The 22,632-nt window shown below is 37.8% G+C and overlaps 1 protein-coding gene across 4 annotated transcripts in view; it reads right to left on the bottom strand.

The window, feature by feature from the left end:
* PDE10A (phosphodiesterase 10A) overlaps window positions 1-22,632 on the bottom strand; it is a 354,429-nt gene that overhangs the window by 101,551 nt on the left and 230,246 nt on the right. The gene's annotated exons all lie outside the window — the stretch shown is intronic.

Raw genomic sequence — 22,632 nt, 5'->3', positions numbered from 1 at the left:
CACATGCATGCTTCCATTACTTTAGTAATTTAGTTATCAAAATGAAAATAATTGCAGATAAAAGGCATTTACAATATCTGCAACAAAAAGAAAACTCCAGTAAACATTTTAGAAAAAGAAGAAAAATTCAGAACCTCAGATCCTTGACATTCATAAATAAATTTTCAAATTCACAAAATTATAATCTGGTTATACACTTCACAAATCCCCCAAGCAAAACGACTGGCCAGAGGGAGGTGAACCCAGCAGTGCTGAGGTTTTCCAAAGGGGGAAGAAATAAGAAATGCCTGTCCTGAGGGACTTGGCTCCAGTCTATCACAGAGGGCACAGGCACCCCGAATGCAAAAGTCTTAGTGAGATATGAGGGGAAGAGGAGTTACAACCACTCTCATGACTCCAAATACACCATCTTCTCTTGTGTTTTGTGTATTTAAATATAATAGTAAATTCTCCACAGAAAGCAGTCAAGGTTCAGCAGAAAAGAATCACCCCTCTGAACAACACTCAGAGAGTATTCATGCTACAAAATACGATCAATTCTCCTATTTGATGTTTTGCACAGTATCAGAACGTGATGAACAGAGCAGTAGTGCAATTTCAGTGCTAGTCAATGATGGTAATATTTAAGATCTCTTATAAATGTTTACTATGAAAGTCTTCAGGAAGCAACACCAGAAGACAAACCAACAGCTCCCATCTGCAGGGCATCAACCACATACGCCACTTTCCTCACACCGACTGCACCACATCACTCCACCACATCAGCCCCCACCAGCCCAAAACTGGTTTAAACTACCCTTGCTCCTAATCCAAAGGCAGCAGTTTCTGTTGGATATCATAGCCTCAAAGAACAACATAGCCACTTAAGGAAATTCCCCATATCTGAATCTCTTGAATAGGAGCTAATTGAGTGAGCATCCTGATTTTCATCAGTAAAGAACAAAAGGTTTCTCCTAAATCAATAAAAGAAGTAGATAATCAGTAAGTGGGGCGAAAACAAGCAAAGCCCCACTACTTTGATTGTTTAACCTTAGGTGATAGCTTGTAAAGTTAGATCATAATGCAGCTATAAAGAAGTACAAGTGCCAAATGAACAAGATGATTTTAAAGCCAATACAGGTATGACCTCATATTCAGAAAAAATCAAATTCATTAATATAATTCGGTAATTTGTTCAAATGAGAAAAATGCAGTACCTTGAAAAAGTACTTCTAACTCCATAGTAAGAAAATTTGACAAGGAAACATGTTTTAAGAATCATTCAAAAGACTACTGCATTTTAAAGATTTAGCCATCACAAAGCCGTCAAAAATTTATCTGCCCTTGAAGTTCTACATGAAAAACAATCAAAGCACACTTTTCATAAAATGTCTGCTACTTCCAAGTTGTCTTTAGACTGCAAAAAAAACCCCTTTTTTGCTTCTAGTAAGAAACTATGACATGAAAGATCGTAAAATTAGCAACTGGATTTCTGAAAGGACTGGTTTGTTTCTTCAGTGAAAATAACCTTTGTTTCCTGATTCAAACCTTTAAATGTTGTGGGTTTTCTAATACATACATCAAAATTCAATAAAATATTAATTTGAAATAAGACTTCAGTCTACAGGTCTTAAGTTTAATATTCAGATATCATGCAACTTCAGCAACCTAAAGGTAAAAACTCTGCTTTAACCTTATACAGAAAAGTGATTCATGGAGCTGATACAAGAAATCCTAAACAGTCTTTACATTACCCTTTTTTATTTCACTAAAGGCATCTGTGCAGATGTGCTTTTTCAATGTGTGATTTATAGATGGGAGCAAGAAGAACAGGATTTACAACTATGTTTGCAGAGTTAAAAAGGAGTAATTTAAACCTATTTTCTACATAGATTAAGGCCAACTTATCAGTCAGCTCTCAACTGTTAGCCTGCTGCATCAAAACACACTGCAAACATACACACAAACTCCACAATCAAAACTAGCAATGACACATTGTCTCATACAAAGCTAGTGTGAACATTGCAGGCTGCTTAATAGGTGATTGCCTGGCCTGCTCAAGCCTAGTTTCTCCTTTTGATCTACCAGCAAAGTTTCTTTTCAACAACTCCTACATTTCATTAAAGATAATGTAAATTAGAAGCCTAAAAGAGATCAACTGCTTTCACAGACCAATCTCCCACTGTCCAGTGTAAGTACACCAACAGCTTCATTAGTCAAAATCTGTAGCACTAAAAAAAAAAACTAATTAAGAGAAAATTAGGAAATACTTGTTACAGATTGCAGTACTATGCAGGTAGATCACTTTACATGTACTGACCCAGACATTTTTCAAGAAGCCTCAAATGTGTGAAGATAGTTTCAAACAAAATGTATATTTGAATGACCAGGAAGGAATAAAGCATCACAATGGACAAAGTTGATGGAACAGAAAGATTCTTATAATAAATATGATCAATATTCACCCTGTTGATTACCACCATCCTCATACTGTCTATGTTGGATTTTAGGAGAGGTAGAAAAAACGAACACTTGCAGTCTTATATGCTGCTGTCCTCTTAAGAAGTCAGAGAAATGCTCTTTGGAAAATGACTGACTATCAACACTTTAAAATAAAAGCAGAAAACACTAGGACTTCTATCTTAAGGAAGAAAATGGTTTTTTGGCAGATGTGACAAATTATACCAAATTCAGCGTCTTAAAACTCACAGTGAGTTTTACTTTAAATTATAATAGTACTACAAGGAAACACTGTAGGCTTGTCTAGACCAGTAAACTGAATATTGTAGGGCTGTTCACTGACATTAAACCAAGTGGCCTATAACTGCTTCATTCTTACTACTAAGCTTTCTTGATCTCCAACAATGAAGCTGAGGGAAAACTGAAAGTTTGATTGCCTGCTGGGAACCATTCCTGGCCTGACCCTACCCCAGAGCAACATTTGAGACCTGCCCAGGACATCACTAACTGGCTCGGAAAATGCAATGCCGAGAACCATTCCAGACAAAAACCCAATTCTAGTGTATAAGAATGCTCCTTTGCATTGCTTACTAACTCAGATATAGCATAGCTGGGTTTAAAAATAAACCTAGAAACAAAACCACTTCAAACATCAATTATCAGTAATTATTCCTTGCTTTTGAGCCAGTCTTCAACAGCCTTCCTTTAAAGAAAAAAAAAATTAATAAAATCAAAAATCACTAGATTTTTGCTTTCAGCTTTTTATGCTTCCTAAAATATTTAAAACCTTTCTTAGATATTGGATAACCTGTGTAGTACTGAATCGATTAATGGCTCTCCTCTCTGGCTCCTAATCCATGTCACACTGCACCCTCCTCTGAGAATAGCTTCACTGAGCCCAGTATAAAGAAGAACTGACTGTGAATGAGCTGAAAGAATTGAAGCCTAGAGCTATGTTTAAAAATCTGCTCCATTTATCAACATGAGTCACACACGTCATTAGCAATTCTTGCAATTTTTTCATTAGCGTTGTGATATTTGGTCTTTTTTCTAAAACCACTAGCTTAATCAAATTTCATGATTAGGCAAGAATTTTAATTTTCACCTAAAGTTTCTGGTTCCCAGTCTGGGGGGCACATGGGGAGTCAGGGAAGAATGGGTAAAAACTGATGAGCCAGCCTAATACTTATCAAGGGTCAGCATTTTATCCCAGACAGCTACACTCTGAAAGACTGCAGTCATTTCTTCCCTCAAAACCTTTGCAACAGTCTTTGATGAATTTGGCACACCTTTTTCCCATTTAGACTGGATCCAATGGTTTGAAAACACATTGTGAGGGTATACATTGGTCATTCATTATAAGAAATCAGGTGGATTTCACATATCAAGAAGGCTTTTACCAATAAACATGAAAGGAAATAACTATAAATTGTGGAAGGTATCTTTTCAGCTTTATACCGGCTAGCGCTTATATTTCAATGCCTTAGAAAGCCTCGAGCAGCCTTGAGAGGTAGCAAGGGCGATCTAGCACTTTAGTAGCTCTAAAATCGGTACCTGAATCAGCTGCAGAGCAAATACCATCAGCAGAAGCAAAGAGGGAGAAATATAGCTCCCTGCCCACTCAATTCCCTGCAGTTAGAAGCTTTCAAATGAGACAGACGACCACAGATGTTCACAGGAAAGGAGCTGAGCTGAGAGAGAGCGTTGCCTCCCCTCGACCATCTTTATTAGGAGAAGGGGAAAGGGGATGACTGGGGGCGGACCCGGGGTGAGCGGCCAATCACACACTGCTGAAGAGTCTGAGTTACATTTGGCTTTGCCCGCGCTTGGAACAAAGGAACTCGGAGCACATGTCCTTGGGAGGGGGGAGGGGAAGCTCAGAACAGGCAGCAACAATAAATGTTGTCAATATTGCATCTGTTAACAACAAGAACAACAAAAAAGTAATTCAGACAGAAAAAAAAATACACAAATTAACTTGTTTGGTTTAGGAAGCATTTCTTCCCTGAAAGTAGAGGAGCCGCAGAGTCACAGCAAATATGGGCAAAGTCTTAATATCTCCAAGTAGCTAACAACATATTGTACCACGTAGAAAACCTTCAAGCCAAGGGAAAGAGAAATATAATGGTGGTGATAAAGATAAAACATCATCTGAAGCAGAAAACAACCATACCTCAAATAAAAGTGAAAAACTGCCTAATTTGAAAATACTTTTTCTCATCTGAAATAACAAAATTATGAAGAGAGAAGTGTCACACTTCCTCAAAATCAACATTTGAAAATAAATATCATACTTGTATGAAAAAAGAAGACTAGAAATATCTGAAAGTCATCCAGAAGACCTAATCTGAACACAGCTTTGCCTGTGTTCTCCTTTATCTAAAGCAGTCTTGTCCCATCTCTTACTTACACAAAGATCACCTCTGTATTTTTCTACAGAACTTTATAAGTGGTATTTGTAGTTATTCTCAAAAACATTCAAGGCATGTGTGTACATTGCTTCATTTGGATTAAGCATTAATCCCATTAAATCAATCCCTTCTTTGTTCAAAGCATCGGGATTCAAAACCACAGGCACAGTCAGTTTTGAAATATCCTTTTCAAGTCAGACTTTTTATCTTAATCCATTTAAATACACAGGAATGTAATGTGACCAAGTGCCCAAACCCTCTGAAACCTGACATTACTGGTCTGGCAAAAAGTATAATCACTAATGAGAAGCAATCAGAATGGTCAAACCTCTTTAACTTCTCTTTTCTTAAAAAATCAATTCACAAGCTTGTCTGTGAGGAGCTCCAGTCACCTTTTTTGCCCCTCCTACTCCAAATCCCACCTGCATTGCTAGAACAAACCCAACACATGGCTCCGGCATATCGCCAGTGAAAACCAGTAAAGCAGTACCTGAAAACACCTCACCACCTCACTGCTGATTTGGGTATTTTAAAAGGGCATATGTTTGTTTCACAGATAATAAATTTTACTATTAATCATTTTAAATCTTCATTAAAAGGTGAATGTTTAATTGCACCAGCCTCCTGTCACTGCATAAACCTGCAGGCTCTGTATACATGTAAATGACAGCAGTAGCCATGTGACATCTCAGCCAGGATGTCAGCAGCACTGCTGAAGTTTTTCAGAGAGAAAATAAAGTCTAGCTCAGCTAAACAGAGCTGGAATGTGCTCATACAGAAGAATATCAACAACCACGGCATCCTGTATCCTGTAATTCAAATCCCATACTCCTGATGAAAAAGCCATGGATGCACTTGAACACGCCAGATGCTGAGCTAGGCATGGACATAAGGGCCTTTACTTTCCACCAACTTTGATGGTGGTTTTTCTGATATTATCAGCATCTTGCAAGCCTGAGCCCTAGACATCTGCAGATACTCATCTGCTTATGTCTCCCAAAATCTAACACTCAAGAACTGCACAGTACTAGCAGCTCTGAGCACTGCTTCAGTATTAACTTAAAAAGCAAAAATCATGTAAGACTCTTGACGAAATCAGTTTTCATTAGCTAGAGCTAAAGGCCTATAATCAGTCCATAGGAATTATATGTATGCCTAATGGAGTCAACGTATTCTCATTTGAACTTTCATTTTTCATAGGGTTTCAAAACACACTTCAAATTGTCTGAATGGCATAATCCTGCATGTACACTGTTATGCTGTAATATTATCCATTAGTCGATGTATGGGGCTTTTTAAAACTCTGTCTTACTTTCCTGATTTGAGATTAGCTTCTCTCCAATTCTCATTAGCACACTGGAGTAACTCCGAGGGGTCTGTAAAAAGCTTTATTCTCCTTCCAGGTGCATGATGGAACCAAATTTGGAAATTTAATTAACACTCTGGAAAAAGCTAACAAAAGGACTACAGACATGCTCTAGGACTTGCAAATTGTAATCAAATAATTTCAAGCATTTGCTTGAGAAAGTTATGGATCATCTTAAGGTTACTGATAAAAATAATTATTAACATAATTATAAGTAATGCATTATACTGAAGTAGGTTAAAATGTATTTGTAGCTGTATAAGGAACATCTCAGGATAATTATTTGCCTTTTTCTTTCTCTTGTGCAACACATGGAGCCAGGGTACCTTGCTCCTGCCCAAAATATACCTAAAGGGTAATGTATGTCTTAATGAAGACTAAATAAATACTAAAATACATTAATAACTCATTTGAACAATGTAAAGTCACTTAGAACTTGCACATAATTAATCTCTTAAAAGACCATATACAGCTGCAAATTAAACTACTTAAAATCTAATGATTAAGCAAGGTAAGAGTGCCTTAACTCTTCCCTTGAGAACAGGTGTTGGGACCAAGTTCTTGATTTATGTCTTCTCCAGTAATACCTTCTGGCTGATGTAATGTCTTCCTCCCACCTGACACCTAATCGTGGAGTAGCTCCCTTTTAAGCAAGCTCTTCTGGCTTAAAAGTTGTCCCATTCCCTTTACTACCAATGTTTTACTGCTGATTTATTACTTAAAACAAACTTTCATGAATAAAGTTCTGTAAATGCTTTATAATATACTTACCAATATAAATGTGCAGTCCTGTTTATAACTGAACTTATTCCACAAACAAGATTCACTATGATGAAACCTTTAAGGGATATTACATGCCTGTGCCAAGTCTCACTCTGTTATTTCACTAAATTGGAGACAGAGAATGTTCTTTCTTCTGAAAGGAGCACCCCACTTCATCTTAACACTTAGGTTGGTAGACATGTTAGGACAGTTTCCCAGAGCACAGGACTCTTCTGAAATAACACCTACACACAGTCAAATAACATGCTACTTAGCAACAAGACTGGACACCTGAGAGTCTCTACTTCGGTGGTACTAGGACCATATCTGCAGCACCACAGACCAGATTTGTCATTCTCTTTAAATCCCCTCCAAACTTACAGTCTTAGGATGTTTAAAGAGAAACACAGGCCACATCCTTTACAAAATGAGAAGGTACAAAACCCAGAGAAATCCATCACTAAAAAGTACTAATAGAAGAAATATAACACAGCCACATCCAGAAATGTTTGATCTGGTTCATGGGAAGGAAGCTCTTCAAAAACAAACCATGCTAGCTCAGCATTTTTCTAGTCATCATGGCTAAAATAAAACATTTAGAAAAATATACAAATTAGTCTAGATAATGAGTTTCACAAATTCTGTAACTCCTTCAAGTCCTGCATCCAAATCAGTTATGAAGATGTTGAAGAGCACAGGGCCGAGGATGGAGCCCTGTGGAACCCCACCAGTGACAAGTCCCCAGTCTGATGTCACCCCATTCACTGTAACCCTTTGTGCCTGACCTGTGAGCCAGTTGCTCACCCATCATGTAACACAATGTTATCCAGCTGTGTGCTGGACATTTTTTCCAGGAGAATCCTGTGAGAGACAGCATCAAAAGCTTTGCTGAAGTCCAAAGAGATTACTGTGCACCAGCCTGATAAGTTGTTGAACGGGAAACTTCAGAAAGGATGCAAGGAGCAGGCTGCAAGGTGCTTTATTTGATCTAAAGATTGGAGATGATATTTACAGGTTCATTTCTTTTAAGACAGATAGAAAGTGCTGCCAAGATCCTGACCTATTGATTAACACAAAGGATGTCATCTGCTAGATGCACATTAAGCCTAACAAACTGAAGGCTGAGCTGGAGCACATCTTTTTTTTAAAAAAGACATCTGATTTTAAATAAAAGACTAAGCTGTAAAAGAGTTTATTGCATTTTCCATTTAGTCTCTTCAGGTTACTAATAGGTACAAAATGGGTGTACCTATTAAATAAATAAATAAAATTTTAATAGCCCATTCAAATTGAAGTATCAATTTTTCTTATTTTAGCTTTAAACAATTAATTTTTTTCTTTCATACTTTAAGGATTACCTTGAAAGAGTTTTCAGCACTACAAATCAACTCTCTGTAAAGGTACCACTGGGCTGAATGAATAACATCCATCCTCTTTACACAGTGGAACAGGCTCATTTTTCTAATTTACCACTGTATTCTACAACATTTCACAATTCCAAAGAGATTTAACTCCAAGTATCCATATGCAATTATTCAACTATTCCTACAGTAGTTCCAGAAAACTCTCTAACTAATTCAAGTACCTTGACAAAAATTTAAATACCTACAACAAGAAAGGAACCTCTAAAATATAAAAACTCCTAAAAATCTTCCAAAAAAAATCAAGTTTTTGTGACAGAGACTCTGGCTTTATCACTTGAATGTTAGAGAGTACATCATAGCCTTCCCTCAACACCATCAAAAGCGCTGCACACTAAAACACAGCAGATGTTTTAGCAATAACGTTGAAATACAAAAAGTTGGCATCATATAATTGATCTTGGAAACCGCTTTTTACTCTACATTTTGTATTACTATAAAATATACATACAAGATGCCTCTTTATACAAAATTGAACTTTGACTGATATTTAAAAGTAAAAAAACCTATTTAATTCTTTTGTGGGGAATAGAAAGCCTAACTTCAGACTAATTAAGCACTGGAAGTAAAGCACTGACTCCATCAAACTGTCAGAAAAAAGTTAGAAACTCCAATTTATTTAAAACACTATCAAAAAAGAGAATTATTTCCTTTTTTTTCTGTCAGCTCTTTTTTCCAGCTGTATAAATGAACAGAAGGAAAGACAATTTTTCAGAGATGCTATCTGTGCTCAATTGTATGGTGATGGATGTAATGATATCTCTATGTCAGTAAAGTACAGCCTAGGAAAAGTAGTATAATTTGAGGTATTTTAAAGAATACGCTACTGAAGTAAAGGAGGTTTGAAGTGATAATTAAATACTGTGTTACATACACTTGTACAACACAGACAAGGACACATTGTGCAACCCTTATTTGCACTGGTGAACACTTACAGCAGCAGTCCTATTGACGTCAGTGAGACTACTTATGTGGGTAAGAGCTCACTAACATGTGAAGAGTTGTGCAACAAAGCCTCAAACACGTCTCATTCCACACATTGTTTCAAGCTTTGTTCCTCAAACACAAATTTTTCTCTAATAGTGTTAATAATATTATTTCACTAATATTACCACTCAGAAAAATATGTGAGAGCATATAACTTTAGTGGTATCTGACATAGTCCAGTTTTTCAGCTAGACACCAAATCAGAGGCACACAAGAACTGCAGATTCACTGAGAATGGCAACCTCCAGAGACTGTCACCAGATCAACCCTGTGCTCAAGCAGGGTCACCTACAGTGGGTTTCTCAGGCTCCTGGTCTGTCAGCTTTGAGTATCTCCAAGGATGGAAAGAGACCCCACACTCTGTGCAGTCTGTGCCAGTGTTCAGGTAGAAATCCCCGTGTTTCAGTTTGTACCCAATGCATTTGGTTCTATTGCTGAGTACTGCCAAGAAGACCTGAACTGGCTCCACCTGTTTTACTTCCCCCCCCATAAGATACTTATACAAAGAGATAAGATGCCTCCCCAAGTCTTTCTTTTCTCCAAACTGAACAATCCAGTCCCGATCATCTTTATGGCTCTTCACTGGACTCACTCTACTATGTCCATATGTCTCTTGCCCTGGGGGGTACAAAACTGGGCCCAGTACTCAAGATGTGTCTCACCAGGGCTGGGTAGATGGGCAGGATCGCCCTTTGACCTGCTGGCAGTGCTCTTCCTAATGCAGCCAGGATGCTGCTGGCCTTCTTTGCTGCGAGGGCACACAGCTTGAGCAGGTTCCACAGAATTACAGAAAGAAATGCTACAGGGATTTCTACTTCCTGGCAGGTGAAATAAATGAAAATACCTTCTACTGACTTGGATGTTGGCACCACAGAATAAAATACAACATATGGCGTTGGCTGCTTTTCCAAAAGCTTTCACTGCTGTGGCAATGGTCTATGCACGCAATCTCATCTGGCAAAACATCTTCCATCGACACTATTTTAGACAAGAATTCAAACAATCTATTTGTTACTATTATAAGAGTTTCTTGTTGGTAACCACAGTAGAACAAAGACACAGTGTTTCAGCCATGCCCCTAGTTTGTATTATAAAGCTTAAGCAAATGCCAAGAATTCAAAGCTAGTTTCAAAAATTAAAAATGAGCAGCTGCATCTTTTCCCTGTCCTCCTCCCCTTCATCATCTCCCCACCCTATTTTGTTTGTTTTGGAGACAGTGTAGCTCACAAACATGTGTTCACCTCCAAAAAAGCATCCTTAGAAGAAAAAGAACTGGGAAGGGGGGAGAAGAGTTGGGAAGAGCAGAAGTGAAAGGAAAACAGGAGAGATGAAAACTGAGAGCTTGTATTTGTACAGGACTCAGGAAATATGTTTTAAAAATTTCCCACATTCACAGGATGCATATCCTGCACTGTGCCTTTGCTATAACAATTTATACAAACTTTTCACAGGGAAAGATGATAAAGTACTCAATAAGAAAAACATTCTGGTAGAATTGCTTCTAATAATCACTATGTAACAACCTGGTCTGTGTAAAGCCTATTTGAACTTGGCCATTAGCTACATTCAGAAAACACTTTAAAACAATAAATATGTCCATACAAGACAGACACTATAAAACACGTATTTCCACAGGGCTGGTCATAAATTTTCACTTTAATGTGTTGCAGTACTGAGGGCTGAGATTCTGATTTCTGTCCAGCTCGCTAACCAGCCATATAGCTCTCATGAGCCCATGATAGGTCCCTTACAATATCATACAATGACAAAAAAATACTAAAGCCATACCTAAAAAAATCACAATGATAGCACATAAACAGACTGATCCACTGCCAGAACTAGCCAGTTAAAAGCTGCATCATAAAATATCCAATAAGAGAAGTACACAAAAGGACTTCAAAAATATCAAATTAGACAAAATAGAGAGATTTAACAAATAGGTAGCTATCAACGTTTTTAAAGTCCTTCAGATTCACTCTGGGAAAGCCTCCAAGACTGCAACTTCTGTAGGCTGGAGAATATAAATTTTAATACTATTCAGTTTAACTGACAGTGACATGAAAGATCTGGAGAAAATCCAGTGCACCCAAGATAACTAAAAAATGACTCCATGTTGTACTGCAAGAAAAATGGCAGCAGGAGGTCTCACAAGGATATGGTATCAATGACAAAAAGCAGTCATAAATACTAGTGCATTACTCTTTCTCCTTTGCTACCACTGTCACATTATTTTACAGAGTAATGGCTTAGTAATTTTGTGAACAGCAGTTCTGAGGACTTAATAGTGCTGGCACTGTTCATGTTACTACACAAGCTAACAAATGTACCTGACAGTCAAACTCATCCAAGTCCCTGGCATGTCTTTCCAGCAAACAAGCAATCCTGCAATGCTTCTGGTTAAATGACTGTGACACACATACTCTAACTTGATTGCAAGACATCCAAGCATTCCAAAGTCAGTAGACACCACCAAATATTTTCATAAATAAGTTGAGTGCACTTAGCATGGCAGCAGCTGGGGAAATTTTAGTCTCTATGGATTTTTAATTGGTGGGGGGGGGGGCAGGGAGAGGTACAGAGATTAGTAAGAGGAACAAAGAGGGATGCAAAGGGTAATTAAAAATGCATCAACTCAAATTCTTTAGATACAGTCATCCTCTCATGTGATAGACAGGCTCAAGAAATACTGGATGTATTATCAGCAGGAAAAGGCCACAGGGCCACACAGATGGCTATATTTTCACCACGGATAAATGGGCAGAGTAAAGCTAGGAGAAACACAAAGAAAATGCAGAAGAAAACTTGAGAAGCATGAGGATGAACACAGGTCAGAGAGTACAAACACTATTCAAGAGATAAAGGAATGACTAACCAAACCAGTACAAAATTAACCAGAAAAAAACCCAAACCAAACCAAACAAAGAAACAAAAAATAAACCAACCCAAAACACAAAAGGACAGCTTTTACCAGAATCAAGTTATCCTGTCTACCTGTGTGAACCTTTATGTTGTAGCAAAGAGTGAACAGTACGAGGATAGGAATAAGCAGTCCAGGCTGAGGGAAGGCAGATCTCTTCATACAGCAACATTGATAACCTCCTCTGGTCTACAGGGATTGGAGATTACAGCCAAAATGTGGAAAAATGAATGCATGCTATTTGAGAAGCCACATAGCTACACTAACTTGCAAGTACATAATGTCTAGAAAAGATCAGCTAGCACACTATTTGGACAAAATAAACAAGTACTTTTTAAAAATATCCAAATCTAATCAATTAGTTTCTTAGAAGAAGTTGGAAAGTAGAATTTCCTAAGAAACACAAATATTCCAATATTCTGAAATTTGGTTTTATTTCTAACCAGTGTTAAAAAGACAACTTTATAGAAGTATGAAAATTGGGGACATTTTTATTTGTTTTTCATTTTACTACTTAGTACTTTTATTATTTTCTTTAAAATTCTGAAAAATATAAACTGAGTTATTTCCTCATAATCTTTCTATTAGAAGTAACATGTCTGTACTTTCATTTCAACAAAGCTGCATTTTCCAGAACAAACAAGTGAGTGGTGGAAGCCCACATCTCTATGCCACTCAAAATTCCTCTATTACGCAACATGCAGACATGTGCTTCTTTCTTTAATTGTCCTTACTAGAAGCACTGGAATGAACTAAACCTTACTAATTGATTTATTTGGCAAACCATTAAGGAAAACACATTACACATAACATGAACTTTCTTAGAGTTAGGCAAAGAAAAATAAGGTGAAATCAAGCAGTGTTTTTCAAGTCAAGAAGGCTACCTAATCAATCTGAAATACCACCAAAAAGACACAAAGCTGAGTCAAAACTGCTATTCAAGAACAGTTTTGTGCATAACCATCCCTCACTGAGCACTTATGTGTTCAATTAGGATCTTTTAAAGCTATAGTCGATATGTTTGCAAAAACCATCATTTAAAAATAAAAATATTAGTAAACTGGATTAACATTTACAGCTCTTCTTCAGAAAAAGAACAGTATAACATCAAAAAAAAAAAACCCCAAAAAACTCAAACTCGCCTATAAGAACTTTTTTGGAAGACTAAATCCCAAATACCACAGGCGGCACATGAAAAATCAGTGGGTTTACTGAGGTAAAAAATAATTATCTTGAATAAAGAATTTAAAGAAAAATATATTTTTCCATAAAGTTCAATACTTGCTAGGTAACATTATTCTTAGTTGCTTTTATTTTGCAATTAATCAGAGAAGTGGAAAAGCACTGGGCAATTTTTTTTGTAACAGTTAAGAGAATCAGAAAATTTTATTTGTTGGAGCTCTCCAGTTAATGTCAAATCCATCTTGAAGTTAAAGTGTTCTGACAAAGAGTATCACCTTTATGTCAACTATAAAACATGTAGGGGATACTTCCCAAACTTACTACAAAAAGTGAATGAAATATCTGGAGCTTAGTGGAATTTTAGGGGACAGGGAAAATTTGATTTGTTGGGTTTTTATGGTAGATGATAATAAGAACTTGAAATGAATTCTTTGGAAATCTATTGTATTCATCAGCATTTCCTTTACCCCACAGAAATTATGTTCTAAATGTTCACAAAATGTATATATAGCACACACTTTATACAAATTGACAAAACCCAAAAAGATCAGCTGGAATTTAAGTAATACCCATAAGAAAAGCTTTAACTAAGCAAAAGCTGTAAAGCCAAGCTATCAGAGTGATATTCTGCTTCCTCCTGACATGGATTGTCATGTCTTTGACTTTAAAAGACAATTTAAAAGAATAATGGCCAACAGTACATTATTTCAAGTTGTCATACATACAACATACCAACTTAATGGGCTTCTGGTTTGTGGTTTCTTCATTTAAAAAAAAACAAACAATGAAAACTCTTGGTGAGAGATCAACTGATAAGAGACTCCTTGAGATTTATCTAGGAATACACATAAATGGGACAAGCATTTCTCCTGTTATTGAAACGGAGAAAATAATTTTCTCCTCTGGTATTCAGGAAAAACATCTTTGAGCTTTGTTTTCATTCATGCTCAGGGCACGCATCTACAACGTATTCTGACCTATCTTAATTTCCTCTAAATCAAAGAAACACAACATGAAAAATCTCAGGGTACACTGTCATTGCTTCTGTGACCAGAGGGGTGCAAAGGGGTGCCTAAACATCCAAGAGAGTCTGAAACTATGGGTGTGATCAGTATATTGCTAACACAGGCCAAAAGGAACCACCAAACACAATATTTTATACAACCATTTTATGCCTAGTAGGAGGAACACCTGAAAAGAAGGTAAAATGAGTGTTGTTACCCTCCACAGACAAAGTTCTTTGAACCAACAACTCTTAAATCCCTGCAGTGCCTTAGCCAGCAGGCCATGAGGAGCTCTGGCTGGAGGTAGGCAAAGGAGGGAGGGAAGCATCTGCAGTAGGTCATAGGTATTACAGATACTGAGAAGTGACAAAGCCAGAAGCAGAATAAGCAACAGTATTCCAGCACAGGGACCACAGCACTCAACTGGGAGCACTGGTACACCCTCCTCCAAGTTTGTTCTCATAAAACTACTTCTGGTTCCCATACAGTGGCATTTTACTGTACAATATATATGAATGATAACAGTAAGGGGCCGTTTTGCTTTGGTTTAAGTACATCTCCTAGAACAACTCACATCCATGCACATGCACATTTTTTTACTGGGCTTTGCTTTTAACATGCAGAAGCAAATGCTACTAAACTGTTGAATCAGTTAAGGACCTATGCTTTCCTCTTCCCTGAAAGAAATGTAATGCCCATGCTGGGAAGATGTTCCGCAGTTACAGTGATAAAGATTGCAAATCCGGAGATAAAATATTACTACTTTGTTATCAAGACCTAGGGATCCCCTTCACCACCCACAACAAGAGAAATTCACTGTAGAAGGGCACTACTTCAAAAAGCTACTGTACAAAGATCTAGTGTGCAGTCATTCCACACACATGCTAGAACAACTATTCCCTTGATGGAGCTTTAATTAAATTGATAGAAATCTACCATAACTTCCTCCTATTACTAAGGGTACATAACTACACTTGCCAAACTAATATAAAATTTAATAATTTTATAGGTTTATCTATGTATTCTATAGTAATGAATAAACCTTATTTCATTTGCACTATTAAGCAAAAATATTAGTTGAAACATTACAACTATGGTTGTAAATGTAGTACATAAGCACAACACATACTTGTATGGTCATTTAGGGATGAACCATAGGAATGGAAATACTGTGGCCAGTGTGATGGTTAAATTATGGCAAGTGAAGGAGTTCTCATTTCAGAGAACTCCTTGAGATGAGGTAGTAGGCACATACACAGCTTGCTTTGGGGAGCATTAGGAAGCAAATGAACAGCTGAATTCATTATACTAAAACACGGCTCTGACTGTTTTGCTCATGGAGAAACCTCACCCAGAATAGCGGCATTTTTGTTGGGTCATGAAAAGTAAAGTTCTTCTTTCCACCCAATTAGAACAGTGAGGGAACAGCACCAAAAGATACACACTACTCTTTTGCCAAATATAGCACTGATTTCGCCTTGCTTTCATATGTCTTGGTTTCTTTAAAGTAGCATCATGGGAAAAAATGTACTACTTAATTAAAAGAAAAAATTACAGATGCACCACATGCACTCACGAGAAAACAAGCCAATGTCACGGTGCCTTGATGCTGGAAGTTGTCTTCTAGTTCAGAACAATGATACTGAAATTAAAAGCAGTGTAATGGCTGGATTATTAGAAGCAGAATCTTCAAAAAATCCTCAGCTTTTATTTGCAAAAAACAGATTGCCTCTGAAGATAGAAAAAAACAGTGATGCAGTTTGTATGCTCTTTAATGTCACTCCATTTTAAACAACATGAGTCTTGCCATAAGAAATAACTAGTTCTTAAAGTATTGTCCTCCCACATTTCCTATAATTGAATTCTATCAAGTTGTAAATAACACTGGGTAAACTTGTATTTTTAGGGCCCACAGTTACTACCCTGTTATTTCAAAACAAAGCAAAGACATGTCTTCAAAAAAATTAAATACAGCTTTTGTTATGTTTACATACCAAATTTCTTTCTATTTAAATATTACCTCCAGGTACTATAAGCACTAATTAATTAAACCCACAGACTTTCAAGAATATCAATTTTATGATCATTTAAAAGAAAAAGAGAAGTTAAATGATTCTTGCATTTTTTTTTCCCTCTAAGTGTGGAGGAGTCCAAATTGCTACCTCATTATATGTTATAAACTCACAGAGCTTTAAAATCTTATACTATTCCTGACACTTAAAGATTAACTCAGATCAGTAGTTTAGTCTTAATGTTATAGCTATAAACTCATACCAAATAAATATTTCATCATTGATGTCTCTTACTGAAAACCTTGTCTATTATTTACAACTCCTAAGAAAAGATCTAACAGTATTTATACTCATGTGCACAATGACTTTACAGTACATATCCTGCATAAACATTTTCAAATGTAATATGTGTCAGGTCCTTTTAATCATCTGAAGTACCGTCTGTCTTCTACATTCCCAAACAAATAGTTTGTACAGCTAAAATTCTGGCTGCTCATAACCACCTATCTCCATTCATTTAAAGATATGCTGCTACTGATGAGAGAGAGGAAAAGTTTCTGTTGGTCATTTTCTTCTACTTTCTACATTACTACACACACAGTAATCTGTCCCAAGGGCTCAACATTGATCAAGTCATCACTATGGACAAAAAAACTCAATAATACAGTTACATGAAAATAAGTATATCACATGAGAGGAATATAGGATTTTAAATGGTTTGTGATGGGCCTTACATTTATGAGCCTAGCATTTTAAGACCCTCATCTAATTAATCTTATTTTCAGAAATGCGAAGCTTTCCCATTAACTTTTATTGAACACAGTGGGAGTTAACTGCAATGTTGCCATGTCCTTGATGTGCAGTCACCTTTTAAAATTCTACTTATCCAAAAAACCAGAGCAATTGAAATATTCAGACCCCAGTGACTTTTCAGATCAACCATAAACTCTGAGAAGAGCAACAAGTTTTCACACTTTCCACTTCACCCTAAAAAGCAGACATAAAGCTAACCAAAACAATGCAGTTTGAAATACTGTAATGATTCTATGGATATTTCCAAAACCATATTGTATTAAATAGACACGGTACAAATCTTAATTATTTCTAAATTCGGGAATTCATTTATAAATTCTACTGAATTGTATACCTGCAGAAGGTATAGATTCTCAGTGAAAGATCCTCTTTGATGAGATAAAGGAATATTAATCAAATAACTTACACTAGAGGAAAATGTCACTGTTTCTGGAAAAAAGGAGATGTTCTCACAGATGTCATATCCCCTAGAAAGTATCCCAGTGCTTTTCACAAACACAGGTAGCACAGCAATAACAGGAATTTAATTTGGAACTTGAAAACACTCAAAAGGACAAGTCAAACTTGCAGAGAGTATACCCTCACAAAAAGCTGGCAGATGCTTTAATAAGATTTTTAAATGAGGTATAGTCCTGTAGAAACCACAGCAGCATTTATTTCTATGACAGTTACCCAATATGCTTCAGTTCTCTTGTAAATCCTACCACTTAGTGGAAAGAAAGAATTTACATATTTGGATAATTCAAACCAAGTTAAAACAAACTGCTGTAATAACATTATGGCTTTCAAGTGACACAGGGAAGATGGTCAGTTTAAATGAATTTAAATCAAGGGTGTCCAAAATTTTCTGTTTGATGTGCAGACAGTGCAAAACAGCTAGAAGCTCTAGGCAACAACTGTCCCATCACTGCTTCCTTCTAATCCACATGCATTCCTTCAGTCCATGAAGTTCAAGCTTGTCTGCTTGTAACTGTAACTTCACACCATCTTTTGAATGGAAACCTCTTATTACTCCTTCTTTTTCTGTTAAAGTATTTTCTGCAGTGCTTAGGAAGAAAGAACTTGTTTTGCCAGCCACTGGAAAAAAAAAAACAAAATCAGCCAGGATAGAACTGCACATTCAACACAGCTTCATGAGCAGAAAGTCTTCCTTATCAAACCTTTTTATGATAAGGTAGACCACCTAGGTGATTGGGGAAGCCAGATGATGTAATCTTTTTGATCTCAGTAAAGCTTTTGATACTGTCTCTCACAGGATCCTTCTGGACACAATGTCCAGCACACAGCTGGATAAACACGTCATGGGATGGGTGAGCAACTGGCTCACAGGTCAGGCACAAAGGGTTACAGCGAATGGGGTGACATCAGACTGGGGACCTGTCACTACTGGGGTTCCACAGGGCTCCATCCTCAGCCCTGTGCTCTTCAACATCTTCATAAATGACTTGGGCGCAGGACTGGAAGAGATACAGAGCAAGTTCACAGAGGAAAGTTCCAAAACTGGGAGGAGCTGTTGAGTTCCTTGAGGACAGAGAGAACCTGCAGAGAGACCTCAACAAATCAGAGGGCTGGGCAATCACCAACCATATGAAGTTCACCAAGGGAAAGTGCTGGATTCTGTACCTGGGATGGGACAACCCTGGATGTATGGACAGGCTGGGGAATGGGATGCTGGGGAGCAGCGCCACAGAAAGGGTCATGTGTATCCTGGTCGACGGCAAGTTGAACATGAGCCAGCAGGGCCCTGGCAGCCAGGAGGGCCAACCCTGTCCTGGTACCTCAGGCACAGCATTGCCACCGGGCAAGGGAGGGGATTGTCCTGCTCTGCTCTGCACTGGGCTGGCCTCACCTCAAGTCCTGGGGGCAGCTTTGGGCACCTTGAGGTAAAAAAGACAGAAAGCTCTAAGGGAACATCCAGAGCAGGACAACGAGGATGATGAAGGGCCTTGAGGAGAAGCCATGTGAGGGGCCGGTGAGGTCACTTGGTTTGTTCAGCCTGGAGGAGACTGAGGGGAGACCTCCTTGCACTTACAACTTCCTCATGAGGGGAAGAGGAGGGGCAGGCACTGATCTCTTTTCTGTGGTGAGCAGTGACAGGACCCAAGGGAATGGCCTGAGGTTGTGTCAGAGGAGGTTTAGGTTGGATATTAGGAAAAGGTTCTTCACCCAGAGGGTGGCTGGGCACTGGAACAGGCTCCCCAGGGCAGTGGTCACAGCACCAGCCTGACAGAGTTCAAGAAGTGTTTGGACAATGCTCTTGGGCATGTGGTGTGACTCCTGGGAATGCTCCTGTGAAGGGCCAGGAACTGGACTTGATAATCCCTGTAAATCCCTTTCAACTCATCGTATTCTGTGACTCTCTGATTCATCTGCTACAACTTAGCCTAAGCTCTCCATGGAACACTGACCATCTGAAAACATCAACCCCTTTGCTAAATTGCTGAATATTATTTTGAACAGTTGCATTACAAGCAGTGGTGGCCTATCTACCATTTTCTCCAAGATTGTATCCAAAACAGAACTGTTCTCTCCAAAGGTTGCATTTTAGATTTACAGCCATCATTTTGTATTAGAATAGAAACAATAATGCACCACAAATGTGCACTACATTATCCCTTATGTCAGGCTTCCTCAGTACACCTTTACTCAGACCTAAATTATTTCCTGTCCAGACTTCTGTAATTCCCCATATGCTGTATTAAATGCACAGATTTTTCACAAAGTTTGAACACTGTGGCTATATTTTGCTGCCACACTATTTAAGTAAGCTTTTATCACCTCTCTTCTCCCTCCACTCCCACCCCTCCTCTGCCACCTCCAGCACAGACTTCCTACAGCCACTGTCAGGGTAACAATTTGAAAATTACATGCTGTTTTCCATAACCAAATTCTCTCATATTCTGAAACTCAAATATTCAGCTAATCTCTTTGCCCGATCACTTCACTTCTTCTGTCTTGGCTCCTTGCTGTCTTCATCTTGCATTTTTATACAGCTGGGGACAGAGATACTGACCTTTCAGCTGTCTATAGTCTACATACACATCAGGAATATTTTGTCCCATCTGTAAACAACAGGTTTCTATCTGAGGTACCATTTAAGCAAACACTGCGCAAATTCTTGCCCTCACCTTCTAATGGATTTTGGAAGACATTTTTATAAAGAGCAGAAAGTAAAAGCTAACAAAACTGCTTAATTACATTAATTTAGCAGCATAGTGTTCTCATACCAAATTGTGTTTTGGAAGAAATAAAAGAGCTGTGAAAGACAGCTTTAAACTATTGTTCTCTGTGAAAGAAAAAGCAGGAGGAGATTTCTAAAATCTCATAAATCTTGCATTTTCCTAATTGCTGCCAAGATTCAGGGGGAAGACTGAAGGGCTTAAATGCAAGTCACTCACTAATTGTCTGTTGTCTTTTTTTTTTTTTTTTAATTAGTGTAAACAAAGTGTAGTTTTCACTACTACAAAGCTTCTGGATTTAAATCCATACATTTATACATTCAAAGATAGAGGTTATTAAAAAAAAAAAAAAAGCACCGAAGTACACAGTAAACAGCACAGAAACACATAATATGAGAGAATCTTTAAATTTCTTTCTCTGATCTGAAACAAGATCAAGTAAGTACTTGTAAGTGTACCCCTTCTTAGATATCATTTGAAAGCTGCTCCTAAACGTCTATGGTAGCAACCATTCCAGCTTATATTGGTTAACTGTCAGTGTTTCTTATTATTTAGTCAGTGTCTCCCTGAGGTTTTCTCTTGTGATACCATGACCTCCTACTGAAAACAACTGTCTTGCTTCATGTACCAAGTTCTCTCAAACTGATGGCTATGTTCTACATTGCCCTCTTCAATCCATCTTCTCTATTCTAGATGGATCAAAATTTATTATATTTTCTCAGTCTACTACAAGTCTGTTGCTTTCCTCTGGATTCTAACTCATTGGTACTACAGAGATTTGTCTTTCAAACGTTATTTTTGTTTTTCAACACGTTATTTTTGCTTTACCAGTGGTGAAGAGAGGCAAATTCCTTTTTCAGATTTCAACTGTAATATTTCTGTTATTAAGACTTGTGCCATACTTTGACTAACCCATTTTGCTATCCGCTACTGTCCCCATATCTGATTCTACATTACTTATATCTGCCTGTTTCTGATTTGACACTTACATATGTTGTATTCATTGTTATTTGTCATTCTTTACTTGCTTCATCGTAGATAACTACTACGTTTTATCAAGATTTTTGTTTCATCTTCCCTCTTTGCAAATTCTCTCCTGCCTGGTAGCATCCACTGATTTTTGTACACATACCGTCATGTTTAACACCATCTTCCATGAAAGATACGAGATAAATGTAGCCCAAGTCTTGTAGTCTTGTATGTGCTGTTAAGCTCAAGAGAAAATTATTCTTTGAGTAACATTGTTCACTTTGCAAAGTAATCCCAGTATAATTTCAGTGACGACTCCCTGTTTTATCTGTGATAATGAACAGAACAGCATTAAAGTTGAGATAATGTTCTATAGCTCACTATAGCAGCTCCCAAACCAAGACGCAGAAAAGCCTGAAACAGTACAAGAGAAGGAGAAGGAGATAAAAAAGAGCACAAGAAATGTTCAGCTTATCATTAGAAACCACTACCACATACACGTCACAACAGTGATGGACATCTATTATTGGTACCCCTTCTGAATCACCAAGAGATGAGAACTTGGGAGAGGCTCTCAGAGGCACAGAGGAAGCACAGAAGGGCATGGAGGGAAAAGGCACATCCCGTTCCCAAGCAGTGTTGCCACACCGCAAACTTATTGCCTCACAGAAAGCAGTTCTTCTCTGCCCAGGACAGCAATACGGCACACCCAGGCATGGGCGCGAGCATGCCTGCTGGGCCTGGGAGAAAGAATCAGCAGCAGGCAACCAAAACACTGCACTGACTGGGAGGGAGAGGGCAGCCCCCAGAGAACTAAAGTCTTGAACAAAGAAATCAAGAAGAATTTCATGAAGTACCGCTGCTTAGGCTATAACAGACTTCCAAAAATGCTCCTCCTTTACAGCTGTATAAAGTGTTTGGTCGTAGCTTACCATCTTACAGTCATTAGATCAGCTTTAAGTGCACATTTCAACTTCACTTACAACTTCCCTCTGGCTCAAATATCTAGGCTTTTTGTAAGGAACATCTTGAGGGTTGATTCACATAAGCTATAACTCATTTTACATCTCACCATTTCTGGTTATTTTATTAAGTGGTACATTTTTTCAGTTACTCTGCATTACATAACCTTCATCCTCCTCCTCTCATGTCATGTTGTATGTCCTGTAT

Source organism: Corvus hawaiiensis, chromosome 3 (genome assembly GCF_020740725.1).
Source record: "Corvus hawaiiensis isolate bCorHaw1 chromosome 3, bCorHaw1.pri.cur, whole genome shotgun sequence".
NCBI lineage: Eukaryota > Metazoa > Chordata > Aves > Passeriformes > Corvidae > Corvus > Corvus hawaiiensis.
Note: the sequence above shows the minus strand (reverse complement) of the source record. Positions and strands in the feature narration are given on the sequence as shown.